Raw genomic sequence first — 19,971 nt, forward strand, 5'->3', positions numbered from 1 at the left:
AGGATCTGAGGACCCAAGCCAAATCTTTTCAGTCTCCTGAGGGGGAATAGGTTTTGTCGTGCCCTCTTCATGACTGTCTTGACGTGCTTGGACCATGTTAGTTTGTTGGTGATGTGGACGCAAAGGAACTTGAAGCTCTCAACCAGCTCCACTGCAGCCCCGTCGATGAGAATGGGGGCGTGCTCGGTCTTCTTTTTCCCTGTAGTCCACAATCATCTCCTTTGTCTTGATCATGTTGAGGGGGAGGTTGTTGTCCTGGCACCACACGGCCAGGTCTCTGACCTACCTATAGGCTGTCTCATCGATGTCGGTGATCAGGTCTACCGCTATTGAGTCATCGACAAACTTAATGATGGTGGTGGAGTTGTGCCTGGCCGTCCAGTCATGGGTGAACAGGGAGTACAGAAGTGGACTGAGCACGCACCAGAGGGGCCCACGTGTTGAGGATCAGCGTGGCGGATGTGTTGCTACCTACCCTTACCACCTGGGGGCGGCCCGTCAGGGAGTCCAGGATCCAGTTGCAGAGGGAGGTGTTAAGTCCCAGAGTCCTTAGCTTAGTGGGCACTATGGTGTTGAACGCTGAGCTGTAGTCAATGAATAGCATTCTCACGTAGGTGTTCCTTTTGTCCAGGTGGGAAAGGGCAGTGTGGAGTGCAATAGAGATTGCATTATCTGTGGATCTGTTGGGGCGGTATGCCAAATGGAGGGCGAGGGAGAGCTTTGTATGTGTCTGGAGTTAAGGTGGAGTTTTTTTCCCTCTGGTTGCACATTTAACATCCTGATATAAATTTGGAAAAAACGGATTTCAGTTTCCCTGCATTAAAGTCCCCAGCTACTAGGAGCGCCGCCTCTGGGTGAGCGTTTTCCTGTTTGCTTATGGCAGAATACAGCTCATTCAATGCTGTCTTATTGCCAGGCTCAGTCTGTGGTGGTATGTAAACAGCTACAAAAAAAATACTGATATTTCCCGTTGGTAGTTTAATCTTCTGCGTAGGTCATTGATTTTATTCTCCAAAGACTGCACGTTTGCGAGCAGAATGGAAGGAAGTGGGCGGTTTATTCGATCGCCTACGAATTCTCAGAAGGCAGACCGCCCTCTGGTCCCTTTTTCTCAGCCTCCACGCAAATCACTGGGATCTGGGCCTATTCGAGAGAAAGCAGTAGATCATTCATTGGGCTCCCAAGTGGCGCAGAGGTCTAAGGCACTGCATCTCAGTGCTGTAGATGACACTACAGACACCCTAGTTGAAATCCAGGCTGTATCACAACCGGCCGTGATTGGGAGTCCCATAGGGCGGTGCACAATTGGCCCAGCGCCGTCCGGGTTTGGCCGGTGTAGGCTGTCATTGTAAATAAGAATTTGCTGTGTTGCATGTGTAGCGCAAAATTTTACGTGGCGTCATTACGTCATGTACAATGAGGGAAAAGAGTATTTGATCCCCTGCTGATTTTGTATGTTTGCCCACTGACAAAGAGATTATCAGTCTATAATTTTAATGGTAGGTTTATTTGAACAGTGGGAGACAGAATAACAACAAAAAAATCCAGAAAAACGCATGTCAAAAATGTTATAAAATGATTTGCATTTTGATGAGGGAAATAAGTATTTGATCCCTCTGCAAAACATGACTTAGTACTTGGTGGCAAAACCCTTGTTGGCAATCAGAGGTCAGACGTTTCTTGTAGTTGGCCACCAGGTTTGCACACATCTCAGGAGGGATTTTGTCCCACTCCTCTTCGCAGATCTTCTCCAAGTCATTAAGGTTTCGAGGCTGACGTTTGGCAACTCGAACCTTCAGCTCCCTCCACAGATTTTCTATAGGATTAAGGTCTGGAGACTGGCTAGGCCACTCCAGGACCTTAATGACCTTGAGCCACTCCTTTGTTTCCTTGACTGTGTTTTGGGTCATTGTCATGCTGGAATACCCATCCACGACCCATTTTCAATGCCCTGGCTGAGGGAAGGAGGTTCTCACCCAAGATTTGACGGTACATGGCCCCGTCCATCGTCCCTTTTGATGCGGTGAAGTTGTCCTGTCCCCTTAGCAGAAAAACACCCCCAAAGCATAATGTTTCCACCTCCATGTTTGACGGCGGGGATGGTGTTCTTGGGGTCATAGGCAGCATTCCTCCTCCAAACACGGCGAGTTGAGTTGATGCCAAAGAGCTCCATTTTGGTCTCATCTGACCACAACACTTTCACTCAGTTGTCCTCTGAATCATTCAGATGTTCTTTGGCAAACTTCAGACGGGCATGTATATGTGCTTTCTTGAGCAGGGGGACCTTGCGGGCACTGCAGGATTTCAGTCCTTCGCGGCGTAGTGTTATCAATTGTTTTCTTGGTGACTATGGTCCCAGCTATCTTGAGATCATTGACAAGATCCTTCCGTGTAGTTCTGGGCTGATTCCTCACCGTTCTCATGATCATTGCAACTCCACGAAGTGAGATCTTGCATGGAGCCCCAGGCCGAGGGAGATTGACAGTTATTTTGTGTTTCTTCCATTTGCGAATAATCGCACCAACTGTTGTCACCTTCTCACCAAGCTGCTTGGCGATGGTCTTGTAGCCCATTCCAGCCTTGTGTAGGTCTACAATCTTGTCCTTGACATCCTTGGAGAGCTCTTTGGTCTTGGCCATGGTGGAGAGTTTGGAATCTGATTGATTGATTGCTTCTGTGGACAGGTGTCTTTTATACAGGTAACAAGCTGAGATTAGGAGTTCTCCCTTTAAGAGTGTGCTCCTAATCTCAGCTTGTTACCTGTATAAAAGACACCTGGGAGCCAGAAATCTTTCTGATTGAGAGGGGGTCAAATACTTACTTCCCTCATTAAAACGCAAATCAATTTATAACATTTTTAACATGCGTTTTTCTGGATTTTTTTGTTGTTATTCTGTCTCTCACTGTTCAAATAAACCTACCATTAAAATTATAGATTGATCATTTCTTTGTCAGTGGGCAAACGCACAAAATCAGCAGGGGATCAAATACTCCCCCCCCCTCGCTGTACCTACGTTATATAGGTACGCACATCAGCTTTGACAATGGTTTTACACATCGCCATTAAACTAGACATGGCTAATATCGGCCGATTCCGATATGTTCACTGATATATCGTGCATCCATTTACGTCATTTAGCAGACGCTCTTTTCCAGAGCGACTTACAAATTGGTGCATTCACCTTATGATATCCAGTGGAACAATCACTTTACAAAAATATTTTTTTTTTTTTTTTGGGGGGGGGGGGGTTAGAAGGATTACTTTATCCTACCCGAGGTATTCCTTAAAGAGGTGGGGTTTCAGGTATCTCCGGAAGGTGGTGATTGACTCCGCTGTCCTGGCGTCGTGAGGGAGCTTGTTCCACCATTGGGGTGCCAGAGCAGCGAACAGTTTTGACTGGGCTGAGCGGGAACTGTGCTTCCGCAGAGGTAGGGAGGCGAGCAGGCCAGAGGTGGATGAACGCAGTGCCCTTCTTTGGGTGTAGAGACTGATCAGGGCCTGAAGGTACGGAGGTGCCGTTCCTCTCACAGCTCCGTAGGCAAGCACCATGGTCTTGTAGCAGATGCGAGCTTCAACTGGAAGCCAGTGGAGTGTGCGGAGGGGCGGGGTGACGTGAGAGAACTTGGGAAGGTTGAACACCAGATGGGCTGCAGCGTTCTGGATGAGTTGTAGGGGTTTAATGGCACAGGCAGGGAGCCCCGCCAGCAGCGAGTTGCAGTAATCCAGACGGGAGATGACAAGTGCCTGGATTAGGACCTGCGCCGCTTCCTGTGTAAGGCAGGGTCGTACTCTGCGAATGTTGTAGAGCATGAACCTACAGGATCGAGTCACTGCCTTGATGTTAGCGGAGAACGACAGGGTGTTGTCCAGGGTCACGCCAAGGCTCTTAGCACTCTGGGAGGAGGACACAATGGAGTTGTCAACCGTAATGGCTAGATCATGGAACGGGCAGTCCTTCCCCGGGAGGAAGAAATCCCTAATTGCAATGACATCCCTAATTTCAATGATTGAATGACATGTATGTGTACATTTATTTTACAATGCGAGGGAGAGAGGGGAGGGGCAGGCAGAACCATGCGCATATGTCTTGGTAATCTGCATGTCATAATGTCTTAATTGGCTTGCATGCCTCGCAAATTCCAACAAGTAGTCTAAAGTTTGCCTCATCCTCTAGTTTTATGAAAACTTTCCCCAGGTCTTCATAGCCTATCATCTAGTTAGGCTATAACACAGAAAATAATGGTTTTGTGATAACGGCACTGTGATTTTAATTATGTGGGGGGGACAAAGTTTTTCGGTTAGGGATTTTTCTTAACGATAAGGATCCCAACTTTGTTTAAACATTTTAACGTTTAAAAATTCATACCCCTAGCTCAAACCACACAGTTACAAATGCCCACAGTTACACGCCACACAAGTCTTCCTCATAAAGAGAATATTCTGTGCTAATTGGGATTACATAATACTTTGAAGTCCTCAGTCTTTTTTAACACTGCGAGTACGCCCTACAGTGAGAGGAGAGAGAATGTGTGTTTATCTGTGTATTTCTTGAACATTATAGGCCCATTTCATGGAAAATTTAAATTATAGCCAAGATCGTCATCGTATCGAAATCAGATCATTCTGTAAGATCAAGTCCATGGAGTGAGATGCCTTCAATGACAACGTCAGGGCGGAAATAGCAGTTCATTCTTTATCATTTACTTACAGACACAAGTCTACTGAATTTATTGCATTTTTACTGTGAACATTGCTTCTGCATCTCTTCCCTCTCTGAAAAATCGTAGACAGAGCTGCTGGTCCTAGACTAATCAAAAGCACTCTCCCATGATGGCTTCCACCCCGACATACACTTTAACAGGACGTCACAACACATCTGGTCTGCTATGGTGTGCATGTGTGTTACGCAAGGTGTGTGTGGTAGACTAATGTAGGCTAACATATGGGAAGATTATTAATGGGTTATTATTATCATCATCATCCCAACTATGAGACGTCTATATGCTGGTCCCCATCTCATTCACTCTCCAGACAAACACCCTCCTCTGTCATCTCCTCATTGTCTAACAGTAGGGAGCAGATAGAACCAGCTGCTGCCCTAAACCAGCTGCTGCCCTAAACCAGGTGCATCATCCATTGTCTACTACTGACTGGTGGCAAGGTGTGTGTGTGTGTGTGTGTGTGTGTACACACGTGTGTGCATGCATGCGGCAGGGTGCGTGTGTGTGTGCGTGTGTGTGTGTGTGTGTGTGTGTGTGTGTGTGTGTGACACAGCCAGGGTTAAAGAGATGGACATTAGGATGAATATGGTACTGCTGGATCATGTGTCCTGTTAATCTCAAATCACACAGTGCTAAGTGAAAACGTCAACACGGTCATATGGTGTCACTGTCAAAGGCACCTGTATTTGGGGAGTTTCTCCAAATCTTCTCTGCAGATCCTCTCAAGCTCTGTTAGGTTGGATGGGGGGCGTTGCTGCACAGCTATTTTCAGGTCTCTCCAGAGATGTTAGACCGGGTTCAAGTCCGGGCTCTGACTGGGCCACTCGAGGACATTCAGAGACTTGTCCCGAAGGCCCCCAGCGTTGTCTTGGCTGTGTGCTTAGGGTCGTTGTCCTGTTGGAAGGTGAACCTTAGCCCCAGTCTGTGGTCCTGAGCAGGTTTTCATCAAGGATCTCTCTGTACTTTGCTCCTTTCATCTTTCCCTCAATCCTGACTAGTCTCCCAGTCTCTGCCGCTGAAAAACATCCCCACAGTATGATGCTGCCACTTCCATGCTATGCTTCACCGTAAGGATGGTGCCAGGTTTCCTCCAGACTGAACATTTTGGCCTGAATGCCAATTGTCACATCTTGGTTTCACCAGACCAGAGAATCTTGTTTCTCATGGTCTGAGTCTTTAGTTGCCTTTTGGCAAACTCCAAGCGGGCTGTCATTACTGATGTCTGGCCACTCTACCATAATGGCCTGATTGGTGCTGCAGAGATGATTGTCCTTCTGGAAGTTTCCTCCATCTCCATAGAGGAAGATGGAGGTCTATCAGAGTGACCATCAGGTTCTTGGTCTCCTCCCTGATCAAGGCCCTTCTCCCCCTGATTGCTCAGTTTGGCCAGGAGGCCAGCTCTAGGAAGAGTCTTGGTGGTTCCAAACTTCTTCCATTTAAGAATGATGGAGGCCACTGTGTTCTTGGGGACCTTCAATGCTGCAGACATTTTTTGTACTCTTCCCCAGATCTGTGCCTCGACACAATCCTGTCTTGGAGCTCTATGGACAATTCCTTCAACCTCATGGCTTGGTTTTTGCTCTGACATGCACTGTCAACTGTGGGACATTATATAGACAGGTGTGTGCCTTTCCTTTTCTATTTTTACCAATGACCTGCCACTGGCATTAAACAAAGCATGTGTGTGCATGTATGCTGATGATTCAACCATATACGCATCAGCAACCACAGCTAATGAAGCCACTGAAACGCTTAACAAAGAGTTGCAGTCTGTTTTGGAATGGGTGGTCAGTAATAAACTGGTCCTGAACATCTCTAAAACTAAGAGCATTGTATTTGGTACAAATTAGCGGTCGACCGATTATGATTTTTCAACGCCGATACCGATTATTGGAGGACCAAAAAATTCAGATAAATACATAAATAAATAATAAAAAATATATTATTATTTAAAAATCGGCCGATTTTAATCGTTATTTGTAATAATGACAATTACAACAATACTGAATGAACACTTATTTTAACTTAATATATTACATCAATAAAATCTATTTAGCCTCAAATAAATAATGAAACATGTTCAATTTGGTTTAAATAATGCAAAAACAAAGTGTTGGAGAAGAAAGTAAAAGTGCAATATGTGCCCTGTAAGAAAGCTAACGTTTAAGTACCTTGCTCAGAACATGAGAACATATGAAAATTGGTGGTTCCTTTTAACATGAGTCTTCAATATTCCCATGTAAGAAGTTTTAGGTTGTAGTTATTATAGGAATTATAGGACTATTTCTCTCTATACGATTTGTATTACATATACCTTTGACTATTGGATGTTCTTATAGGCACTTTAGTATTGCCAGTGTAACAGTATAGCTTCCGTCCCTCTCCTCGCTCGTACCTGGGCTCAAACCAGGAACACATCGACAACAGCCACCCTCGAAGCAGCGTTACCCATGCAGAGCAAGGGGAACAACTACTCCAAGTCTCAGAGCGAGTGACATTTGAAACGCTATTAGCGCGCAACCCGCTAACTAGCTAGCCATTTCACATGGGTTACACCAGCCTAATCTTGGGAGTTGATAGGCTTGAAGTCATAAACAGCGCAATGCTTGAAGCATTGCGAAGAGCTGCTGGCAAAACGCACTAAAGTGTTGTTTGAATGAATGCTTATGAGCCTGCTGGTGCCTACCACCGCTCAGTCAGACTGCTCTATCAAATCATAGACTTAAGTATAACATAATAACACACAGAAATACGAGCCTTAGGTCATTAATATGGTCGAATCCGGAAACTATCATCTCGAAAACAAAACGTTTATTCTTTAAGTGAAATACAGAACCGTTCCGTATTTTATCTAACGGGTAGCATCCCTAAGTCTAACAGGAATATTTACATTGCACAACCTTCAATGTTATGTCATAATTACATAAAATTCTGGCAAATTAGTTCGCAATGAGCCAGGCAGCCCAAACTGTTGCATATACCCTGAGTCTGCGTGCAATGAACGCAAGGGAAATGACACAATTTCACCTGATTAATATTGCCTGCTACCCTGGATTTATTGTAGCTAAATATGCAGGTTTAAAAATATATACTTGTCTTTCTTAAAATCAATACACATTGATGTTTATGGTTAGGTACACATTGGAGCAATGACAGTCCTTTTTCGTGAATGCACACCGCATCGATTATATGCAACGCAGGACAGGCTAGATAAACTAGTAATATCGTCAACCATGTGTAGTTAACTAGTGATTATGATTGATTGGTTTTATAAGATAAGTTTAATGCTAGCTAGCAAACTTACTGTGGCTTCTTCAGGCAGGCTCCTCGTGGAGTGCAATATAAAGCAGGTGGTTTGAGCGTTGGACTAGCTAGCCGTAAGGTTGCAAGATTGAATCCCTGAGCTGACAAGGTAAAAATCTGTCGTTCTGCCCCTGAACAAGGCAGTTAACCCACCGTTCCTAGGCCGTCATTGAAAATAAGAATGTGTTCTTAACGATTCGATCCAGCAACCTTTTGATTACTAGTCCAGCGCTCTAACCACTAGGCTACCTGCAGCTGCCACCACATGAGCAACACATGTAATATATATACACTATAGTACAAGTCAAAAGTTAGAACACACCTACCCATTCAAGGGTTTATTTATTTTTTACATTGTAGAATAATAGTGAAGACATCAAAACTATGAAATAGCACATTGGGAATCATGTAGTAACCCCCCCTTCCAAAAAAAAGTTATATCAAAATATATTTTATATATTAGATTCTTCAAAGTAGCCAACCCTTTGCCTTGATGACAGCTTTACACACTCTTGGCATTCTCTCAACCAGCATCATGAGGAATGCTTTTCCAACAGTCTTGAAGGAGTTCCCACATATGCTGAGCACTTCTTACTTCTCTCACTTCTTCTTTTCCTTCACTCTGCAGTCCAACTCATCCCAAACCATCTCAATTGGGTTGAGGTTGGGTGATTGTGGAGGCCAGGTCATCTGATGCAACACTCCATCACTCTCCTTGGGCAAATAGCCCTTACACAACATGGAGGTGTGTTTTGGGTCATTGTCCTGTTGAAAAACAAAATGATAGTCTCACTAAGCCAAAACTAGATGGGATGGCATATCGCTGCAGAATGCTTTGGTAGCTATGCTGTTTTTTTAAGTGTGCCTTGAGGTGGGGGAAACCTCGGTCGACTCAGTCATCGAAATGCAAATGAGAACTGACGTCACTCTACTCGCTCTAAAGAGAGAGTTTGTATTCTCTGTGTATGAGAATAAATAATTTTAGATGAGATGGGGGAAATACACTACATGATCAAAAGTATGTGGACACCTGCACGTCGAACATCTCATTCCAAAATCATTGGCATTAATATGAAGTTGGTACCCACTTTGCTGCTATAACAGCCTCCACATTTCTGGGAAGGCTTTTCGCTAGATGTGGGAACATTGCTGCCGGAACTTTCTTCCATTCAGCAATAGAAGCGTTAGTGAGGTCGGGCACTGATGTTGGGCGATCAGGCCTAGCTCACAGTCTGCATTCCAATTCATCAGGTATTCGATGGGGTTGAGGTCAGGGCTCTGTGCAAGCCAATCAAGTTCTTCCACACCGATCTCAACAAACCATTTCTGTATGGACCTCGCTTTGTGCACAGGGACATTGTCATGCTGAAACAGGAAATGGCCTTCCCCAAACTGTTGCCACAAAGTTGGAAGCACAGAATTGTCTAGAATGTCACTGTATGCTGTAGCATTAAGATTTCCCTTCACTGAAACTAAGTGACCTTGCCCAAACCATGAAAAACAGCCCCAGACTATTATTATTCCTCCTCCACCAAACTTTACAGTTGACACTACGCAGTTGGGCAGGTAGCTTCTCTTGGCATCCACCAAACCACGATTCGTCGTCAGACTGCCAAATGGTGAAGCATGATTCATCACTCCAGAGAACGCATTTCCATTGCTCTAGAATCCAATGGCGGTGATCTTTATACCACTCCAGCCGGCTCTTGACACTGCGCATGTTGATCTTAGGCTTGTGTGCGGTTAGCGGCCACGGAAACCCATTTCATGAAGCCTCCGACAAACAGTCATTGTGCTGACGTTGCTTCCAGCAGCAGTTTGGAACTTGGTAGTGAGTGTTGCACCTGAGGACAGATGATGTGTACGCGCTTCAGCACTCGGCATTCCGTTCTGTAAGCTTGTGTGGCCTACCACTTTGCGGTTGAGCTGTTGTTGCTCCTAGATGTTTCCACTTCACAATAACAGCACTTACAGTTGACTGGGGCAGCTCTAGCAGGGCACAATGTTTACAAACTGACTTGTTGAAAAGGTGGCATCCTATGACGGTGCCACATTGAAAGTCACTGAGCTTTTCAGTATTGGCCATTCTACTGCCAATGTTTGTCTACGGAGATTGCATGGCTGTGTGCTCAATTTTATACACCTGTCAGCAACGGGTTTGGCTGAAATTGCCGAATCCACTGATTTTGTGCACTCAATCATTGTTCAACACTTAGTAAAGAGAGAGAGACACAGACAGAGAGAGAAAGACAGACGACAGAGAGACAGACACAGACGGCAGAGAGAGACAGAAAAAGAGCTGGTTTGAAAAGAGAGTTGGTTTGAACACCTACAATGGCTACAATGGCTGTGTGTTTGTGCGCCACTGAATATGAAAGCAACACCAGATATAAGCATGAGTCTTCGAGGAGAAAAAAAAATAAAAATACACCTGTTGACATCTTGACCTACACTGTACATTCTGCCCTCCTGCTGTGCTAACATACAGCCCTGGTGGAAGAGCTATGCAAGTGTATAAACTAAAACAACAAACTAGCTAGAACTGGTACCATCTTGCCAAGTCTCACATGAAAAGACAGTATTCATCTCATGACTTCAGGGACCACATCGGAAATACTGTAAGTCACTGACTATTGTTCTGTCCCCGTCATGAAAATATATGTACACGCATTTCTTTAACTAACTAATCAAATGAATCAAATCTGACAGGACCTTTATGCTAAATTTAAGCAGACACCTGAAAGATAAAATGTAAAATGTCTTGTAATAGGAGGGATAGTAGCTGGTCCATTGGGCTATTAACTAAACTCCATCTGTTAACTGAACATCTCTCCTTAATACATTCTCATAACTTTAGCTGTGAGAGACAGAAAACAAGACTGTGGATAAGAGGGAGACAATCTGAGCTTGAGGCACGAAAGAGGGAAGAAAATGCAAAAGAGAGATGACAAGACAAATGAATGAAGTAAAAAAGAGAACAGATGCTACAGGGAAGTGAGTTGGATAGCATGAGAATGAGATGGAAGGGGAAATATCGTTGTGCACCGATATGGTGGCAAAGACAGAGAAGAGGGTGGATGGGAGGAAAGAACAAGAAAGTAAGTTGTGGTATGATAGATTGGCTGAGAGGAAGGCAGGTGATGAAAACAAAGAGAGCGCTGCGGGGGTTGGGGCAGGGAGAGCGCTGCGGGGGTTGGGGCAGGGAGAGCGCTGCGGGGGTTGGGGCAGGGAGAGTGCTGCGGGGGTTGAAGACAGTACATGAGGCAGACAATGAAAGAAGAAGAGAAAGACAGGAGAAACAAAGTCAATCTCGGTCTAACTTTCTTTTTTTAATGAGACATGCTCATTTGTTTTAAAACACCACAGAGAAAGTCAGACAGAGAAAATGAGAGATGGAAGAGAGAATGAGAGATGAAGGCACAGAAGAGAGAGAGAGAGAGCGCTGGTAAACAGACAGACTGTCCTGAGGTGCCTCTGGTCTCCCGTAGTGACTGGCTGGGCAGATCCAGCACACAGATAAATGACTCCATGTCACCATATCCCTCTTCCTCCTCTTCTCTCCCTCTATCCATCCGTCATTCTTGCCGCTCCTCTCCAACACCCTTTGACAAGGCATCAATCATCACAAAAAAAAAATGTCTTCGTATCCTTATTTTACCAGGTAAGTTGAGAACACATTCTGATTTACAGCAATGACCTGGGGAATAGTTACAGGGGGGGGGGGGGGGGGGTGAATTAGCCAATTGGAAGCTGGGGATGATTAGGTGGCCATGATGGTATGAGGGCCCACTCAGGGCTCCAGACTAACATTTCCCCACTAGTGGCACTAAGTTTTTCAGTTTGTGGCACCAGCCCATGATTTGGTCGCACCCAAAAAATATATATAATCTGCTGTCACGCAATAGAAAATATGAGTATCATTCTCAGTGCTTCATTAAAAAGTATAATGTACTGAGATGGTATTGAATAAATACTTTGTTTCATCCCCTTATGTTGTGATTCAAAGTATTTTAATGTGCAACCTAATCCAGTGATTGTAATGCATTGTGGGTAGATAATTATGCTATTGTTGTTATATTTTACTGTTAAAATAAGGCTCCAGAATTATATATTTTTGGTTAAATAGAGATGAATTTGACTACATCTTTATGTGATCTAATATCATAGGCTAATATATTTGGGGATAATTCATCACCTGAGTTGGCCTAAGTGGAAACTCAAAACCCCTTACCTAGATCACGAACTCCAAAGATAATAGCCACTGCTAGTAGCCATGTATTAATAACCCTCTACAGACTAAGCCCTTACATTTGACACTACAGTAAAAATGGTTCACTTTTTTAAAGCAAGGCCCCTGAACTCTCGTGTATTTTCTGCACTATGCAATGATATGGGCAGCGACCATGTAAGACTTTTACAACATATAGAAAAGTGCGCTGGTTATCAAGGGGAAAAGTTTTGACATATTTTGGGGAATTTAGAGACAAGCTTAAAAGTTCTTGACTGGCCATAATTTCCACTTGTCTGACGACGAGTTTCTCACACGACTGGCCTATCTGGGTGATGTTTTTTTCTCGCCTGAATGATCTGAATATTGGGATTACAGTAACTCTCCGCAACTATTCAATGTGCGGGATAAAATTGAAGCTATGAATAAGAAGTTGGAGCTCTTCTCTGTCTGCATTAACAAGGACAACACACAGGTCTTTCCATCATTGTATGACTGTGTGCAAATGAACTCAAGCTTACGGACAATGTCAAATGTGATACAGCGAAGCACCTGAGTGAGTTGAGTGCACAATTACGCAGGTACTTTCCCAATCCGGATGACCCAAACAACTGGATTCGTTATCCCTTTCATGCCCTGCCTCCAGTCCACTTATCGATATCTGAACAAGAGAGCCTCATCAAAATTGCAACAAGCGGTTCTGTGAAAATCTAATTTAATCAGAAGCCACTGCTAGATATCTGGATTGGGCTGCACTCAGAGTATCCTGCCTTGGCAAATTGCGCTGTTAAGACATTGATGCCCTTTGCAACCACGTACCTATGTGAGAGTGGATTCTCGGCCCTCACTAGCATGAAAACTAAATACAGGAACAGACTGTGTGTGGAAAATTATTTAAGACGGAGACTCACTCCAATACAACCCAACATTGCAGAGTTATGTGCATCCTTTCAAGCACACCCTTCTCATTAACCTGTGGTGAGTTATTCACAATTTGATGAACAAATAAGGTTTTATATGTAAGACGGTTAAATAAAAGAGCAAAATTATTGATTATTATTTGTGCCCTGGTCCTATAAGATCTCTTTGTCACTTCCCACGAGCCAGGTTGTGACAAAAACTCACTAATTCTTATGTTTAATAAATGTATCGTATAGTGCGTGTGGATGTGGCAGGCTTACAATGATGGCAAAAAACAACATTTGAGAGTGCGCTGACCCTCGTGCTAGAGGGGGTACGCAGCTGGAGGGTGAATATTTGAAGGGGTACGGGACTTTTTATTGTTTGGGAACCACTGTACTAAGCTACAATGGCAAGAAAAAGTATGTGAACCCTTTGGAAATACCTGGATTTCTACATAAATTGGTAATAAAATTTGATCTGATCTTCATCTAGGTCCCAATAGACAAACAGTCTGCTTAAACTAACAACACACAAACAATTATACATTTTCATGTCTTTATTGAACACACCATGTAAACATTCACAGTGCAGGGTGGAAAAAGTATGTGAACCCTTGTATTTAATAACTGGTTGACCCTCCTTTGGCAGCAATAACCTCAACCAAACGTTTCCTGTAGTTGCGGATCAGACCTGCACAACAGTCAGGAAGAATTTTACCATTCCTCTTTACAAAACGGTTTCAGTTCAGCAATATTCTTGGGATGACTGGTGTGAACTGCCCTCGAGGTAATGCCACAGCATCTCAATCAGGTTGAGGTCAGGACTCTGACTGGGCCACTCCAGAAGGCGCATTTTCTTATGTTGAAGCCATTCTGTTGATAATTTACTTCTGTGTTTCGGGTCGTTGTCCGGTTGCGTCACCCAATTTCTGTTGAGCTTCAAATTGGCGGACTGATAGCCTAACATTCTTCTACAAAATGACTTGATAAACTTGGGAAATAATTTTTCCGCCGATAATAGCAAGCTGTCCAGGCCCTGAGGAAGCCCCAAACCATGATGCTCCCTCCACCATACTTTACAGTTGGGATGAGGTTTTGATGTTGGTGTGCCTTTTTTCTCCACACAGTGTTGTGTGTTCCTTCAAAACAACTCAACTGTAGTTTCATCTGGCCACAGAATATTTTGCCAGTAGCGCTGTGGAACATCCAGGTGCACTTTTGCAAACTTCAGACGTGCAGCAATGGTTTTTTTGACAGCAGTGGCTTCTTCCGTGGTGTCTTCCCATTCTTAATCTTCTGAGATCCCTTTGTTCAAGGCATGGTTCACATCAGGCAATGCTTTTTGTGATTAAAAAAAAAAAAACTCACAAAATGTGAGTTTGCTATAGGCCAAGGCAGCTCAAACCAGCATCTCCAATCTCGTCTGATTGGACTCCAGGTTTGCTGACTTCAATTAGCTTTTGGAGAAGTCATTAGCCTAGGGGTTCACATACTTTTTCCAACCTACACTGAATATTTAAATGATGTATTCAACATAGACAAGAAAAATTCAATAATGTGTGTTATTAGTTTAACCTCTTCACTATAGGGGGCAGTATTTTCACGGCCGGATGAAAAACGTACCCAAATTAAACTGCCTCCTACTCAGACTCAGAAGGTAGGATATGCATATTATTAGTAGATTTGGATAGAAACTAGAATATGCATATAATTAGTAGATTTGGATAGAAAACACTCTGAAGCTTCTAAAACTGAATGATGTCTGTGAGTATAACAGAACTCATATGGCAGGCAAAAACCTGAGAAAAATCCAACCAGGAAGTTTGACCTCACATGGTTGTAGTCATTTCAAATGATGTTCTATCTAAACTACGGTGTATGTGATGTCATATTGCACTTCCTAAGGCTTCCACTAGATGTCAACAGTCATTAGAACCTTGTTTGAGGCTTCTACAATGCAATTTGATTGAATAATATCCGGAACAGTAAGTGGTTGACCTGGTGTCATTGACTAACCTCGTGTGCGCTCACATAGGTCTAGCCATTTTTATTTTTCTTCTGTAATGAATCTGCTATTGTCCGGTTGGAATATTATCGAAATTCTACGTTAAAAAAGACCCTAAAGATTGATTGTGAACATGGTTTGACATGTTTCTACAAACGCTGAGGGAACTTTATAACTTTTCGTCGACGGTGGATAGATGCATTTTGGAATGGTGATCTGGAAGCGCCATCAAAACGGATTTATTTCGACATAAATTATGGACTTTATTGAACATTTCTTGTGGAAGTGGGAGACCTTCCGAGTGCATTCAGCCGAAGATCAGCAAAGGTAAGATAATATTTGTAACATATTTCAGCGTTTTGTGGATGCCGTGGCTGAACGGCTAACTGAATAGCTTGGGGCTCAGTACATTTACATTTTAGTCATTGAGCAGACGCTCTTATCCAGAGCGACTTACAGTAGTACTCAGAATATTGAACAATGTGCTTTCTCCGTAAAGTTATTTAGAAATCTGACAAAGCGGTTGCATAAAGGAATAGTTCATCTATACTTCTTTAATTAATTGTTATATATTTTGCAACGTTTATGATGAGTATTTCTGTAAATTATGGTGCCCATTCACCGGAGATTTTGGGGTGAATACATTTTCTGAACGTCACGCGCCAATGTAAAATGTTTTTTTGGATATAAATATGATCTTGATGGAACAAAAAATGCATGTATTGTCTAACATAATGTCCTAGGAGTGTCATCTGATGAAGATCGTCAAAGGTTAGTGCATCATTTTAGCTGGTTTTGTGCTTTTGGACGGTTACCCTTGCTTGGAAAATGGCTGTCCTTGCTAGGAAAATGGCTGTGTTGTTTTTTTGCTGTGGTGGTATCCTAACGTTTTGCTTTCGTTGTAAAGCCTTTTTGAAAATCGGACAACGTGGTTGGATTCAGGAGAGGTTTATCTTCAAATGGTGTAAAATAGTCGTATGTTTGAGAAAATTGAATTGTGGTATTTTAGTTGTTTTTGTATTTCGCGCCATGCGATCCCATTGGCTGATGGCTAGGGGTTCCGCTGGCAGAACGGGGTTCCGCTAGCGGAACGCCTAGATGTAAAAAGTTAAGCACACCGTTTGTCCATTGTTGTGACTTAGATGAAGATCAGATCAAATGTGATGACCAATTCATGTAGAAATCCAGGTAATTCCAAAGGGCTCACATACTTTTTCTTGCCACTGTATATGGAATTGTTATAAGAAGAAGGTCATACCAAGGATCATTTAGGCATTTATATTTTGAATTGTAAAATGCCTTGAAGTATAAAAATAAAAAAAATGATAAAATGTAATTTGGCCTTACTGCTATTAGCCCATACAAACGCATTGAACAACAGATTCAATACATAGAACAGATAAGCCCCCCCCCCAAACAAAATGTGTACAGCCGTTCTGACAACCTTCAGACAAGTCCCAATATGCTTGTTGGGGGTCATAGAGCAAAACTGAGAGTGACATCTTTCCATAGAGGGGTCATAATAGTTTGTAGGCAAAACCGTTTGGATGCTGCAGCCGATTTTGTGAGAAGACCGATTTTCTGGATGTTGCATGGTCTGACAAACACCACTTTAGCTCTGTCACCTTTCACCGCAGATGGGATGTCTCATGGTCTGACAAACACCAACTTTAGCTCTGTCACCTTTCACCGCAGATGCGGAAGTGCAACGTCGGCGTATGCAGTGGATTAAGAAAACAAAAAACATCTCTAGCTTAAATATACAGATTTGTATGGGGATTTTATTATGCTAATTAGATTTCCGCGTGGGAGCGGACATCGACTCTAGGGTTTTTTAATCAAACAGTACATTTTATGTCAATTTCAGTTGTAGCCTACCGTCAAATGAGGCTATGCACTCGCAATGACCAATGTGCATTTCGCAAAGCCATATCAAATATCGTGTTTGTAAAGCACAGTGCTTTCGGAAAGTATTCAGACGCCTTGACTTTTTCCACATTTTGTTACGTTACAGCCTTATAAAATCGATTAAATACATTTTTTTACTCAATCGACACACAATACCCCATAATGACAAAGTGAAAACAGGTTTTTAGAAATGTTTGCAAATGTATTAAAAATAAAAAACAGAAATACCTTATTTAGGTATTCAGACCCTTTATGATGAGACTCGAAATTGAGCTCAGGTGCATCCTGTTTCCACTGATCATCCTTGAGATGTTTCTACAACTTGATTGGAGTCCACCTGTGGTAAATTCAATTGATTGGACATGATTTGGAAAGGCACACACCTGTCTATATAACATCCCACAGTTGACAGTGCATGTCAGAGCAAAAACCAAGCCATGTGGTCGAAGGAATTGTCCATAGAGCTCAGAGACAGGATTGTGTCGAGACACAGATCTGGGTAAGGGTGCCAAAAAATGTCTGCAAGTATTGAAGGTCCCCAAGAACACAGTGGCCTCCACCATTCTTAAATGGAAGAAGTCTGAAACCATCAATTGCTCAGCCAAACTGAGCAATCGAGGGAGAAGGGCCTTGATCAGGGAGGTGACCAAGAACCCTATGGAAACTGACAGAGCTCTAGAGTTCCTCTGTGGAGATGGGAGAAACTTCCAGAAGGACAACCATCTCTGCAGCACTCCACCAATCAGGTCTTTATGGTAGAGTGGCCAGACAGTAGCCACATGAGAGCCCGCTTGGAGTTTGACAAAAGGCACCAAAGGACTCTCAGACCAAGAGAAACAAGATTCTCTGGTCTGATGAAACCAAGATTGAATCTTTGGCCTGAATGCCAAGCGTCACCTCTGGAGGAAATCTGGCACTACCCCTAAGGTGAAGCATGGTGGCATCATGCTGTGGGGATGTTTTTCAGCAGCAGGTACTGGGAGACTAGTCAGGATCGAGGGAAATATGTACAGAGAGATCCTTGATGAAAACCTGCTTCAGAATGCACAGGACCTCAGGCTGGGGCGACGGTTCACCTTCCAACAGGACAACAACCCTAAGCACACAGCCATGACAACGCAGGAGTGGCTTCGAGACAAGTGTCCGAATGTCCTCGATTGGCCCAGCCAGAGCCCGGACTTGAACCCGATTGCACATTTCTGGAGAGACCTGAAAATAGCTGTGCAGCGACACTTCCCATCCAACCTGACAAAGCTTGAGGATCTGCAGAGAATAATGGGAGAAACTCTCCAAATTCAGGCGTGCCAAGCTTGTATAGTTATACCCAAGACTCTAGGCTGTAATCGCTGCCAAAGCTTTCAACAAAGTACTGAGTAAAGGGTCTGAATACTTATGTAAATATAATATTTCAGTTTATTTCAAACAAATTGGCAAAAATGTCTAAATCTGTTTTTGCTGTCATTATGGGGAATTGTATGTAGATTGAGGGGATGAATTAAAAAAAATATATTATAGAATAAGGCTGTAACATAAAATGTGGAAAAAGTCAAGGGGTCTGAACACTTTCCGAAGGCACTGTAGTTGCTATTGAGCTGAGAATTGAGAAGTAAAAAGTATACCTACAGAAAGCTGACCCTCCTCTCCCCAAGCATGACAAGAGGATCCTCTCCCCAAGCATGAGGATAGCTGTGTTTTTGTATTTTAAAATGTTGTACAATCAGAACTCATTGTTATATAATCAGAAAGGGGAGAGAGTGGCTCACTCAACACAGCAGCAGGCCCCAGCAAAACGGGTAACATTACCCTACAGGGGAAGGCAGGCAGACCCTTTCATTACATTCATCGTGAGGATAATATACTTTACCGTTTGACCAAATCATGGCTTTAGCCTCCTATGAAAATAGAGGATGTTGGTTGAGTGCACCCACGCGACCAATATATTTTAAAACTTGCACAGCCAAGTCAAAGGGTTGCAAAATGCTGGCCGTCCACCACACACACACACTTAGTCAAATTAAAGTAGTGTACATGTTGCACCTGGTCCCCTCCCTGTGGACCCCCCCAGTACCCAGCCGTTCAGTGCCTAAACCCTCCCTGGCAGCCAGCTGTGCCAGCCTCTGAACCCAACCCGGGGCAGAGGGCTTTGACAATTGCCAATTCCACGTAACAGAGTGATGCTGAGACTTGATTCTTTTACTTATCAAACAAAAACCAGTCATTGCAAAGTTTAACAAACCTCGATGCACAAGGACTACTTGTAACAATTTCCACTGAAATACAGTGCAGATGCAAAGTTTGGTCACAGAATTTCGTTTTTCCTGTTTATGCAGTCAATCTGTTAAAATGTCGGAATTTATCGCTGAATCCTAGACGCTCGCGCTTTCCATGTTGAAGCGATGTAAACATTGGAACAACACTGCCGAGAAGTCAACTTCAAATCGACAATTATGTAGAATGTCAACGCCACAGGAAACTCGCAAAGTTGTTAAGCATTCAAAAAAACGGTTGATATGAATACAATTTTAACAAACGTAGCAACTCACCGTCTTTGTTACTTCAGAACCGCTCTGGATCTCGATGCATTGTGAATATCCATTCACCTCGTCCAGAACGCTCCAATGAGGCAGGTTATCGACCACAACACAGAAGTCAAGAGTGACGCCTTGGCTAGGTTATTTGTATGTCCTAGTGTCTGCCCTTTTCACGCTTCAATGGGCGTTTCTAAACCGGGTGGTTTTGGTTCCTGGATGGATTCATTGGCTGAAACAGCATTTCAGCCATGTGTACCAAACAATTTACCACGGGTATAACGCTAAAATACTTGTTTACTGTTGTATTTATGTTAAACTAGTTTATAATGGTAATAAGGCGGGGTTTGTGGTATATGGCCAATATAGGCTACC

At 43.3% G+C, this 19,971-nt stretch overlaps 1 protein-coding gene across 1 annotated transcript in view; it reads right to left on the bottom strand.

Annotated features, from left to right (window-relative positions):
• The window catches only part of LOC115169936 (SPRY domain-containing SOCS box protein 4), a 138,515-nt gene extending 118,799 nt beyond the window's left edge, over nucleotides 1–19,716 (bottom strand). Inside the window, exon 1 of the mRNA XM_029726081.1 lies at nucleotides 19,612–19,716. The gene's annotated coding sequence lies outside the window, so the exon portion shown is untranslated. The remainder of the gene's footprint in view (nucleotides 1–19,611) is intronic.
• Between the last annotated feature and the right edge of the window lie 255 nt (nucleotides 19,717–19,971).

This window comes from Salmo trutta, chromosome 31 (assembly GCF_901001165.1).
Source record: "Salmo trutta chromosome 31, fSalTru1.1, whole genome shotgun sequence".
Classification (NCBI taxonomy): Eukaryota; Metazoa; Chordata; class Actinopteri; order Salmoniformes; family Salmonidae; genus Salmo; species Salmo trutta.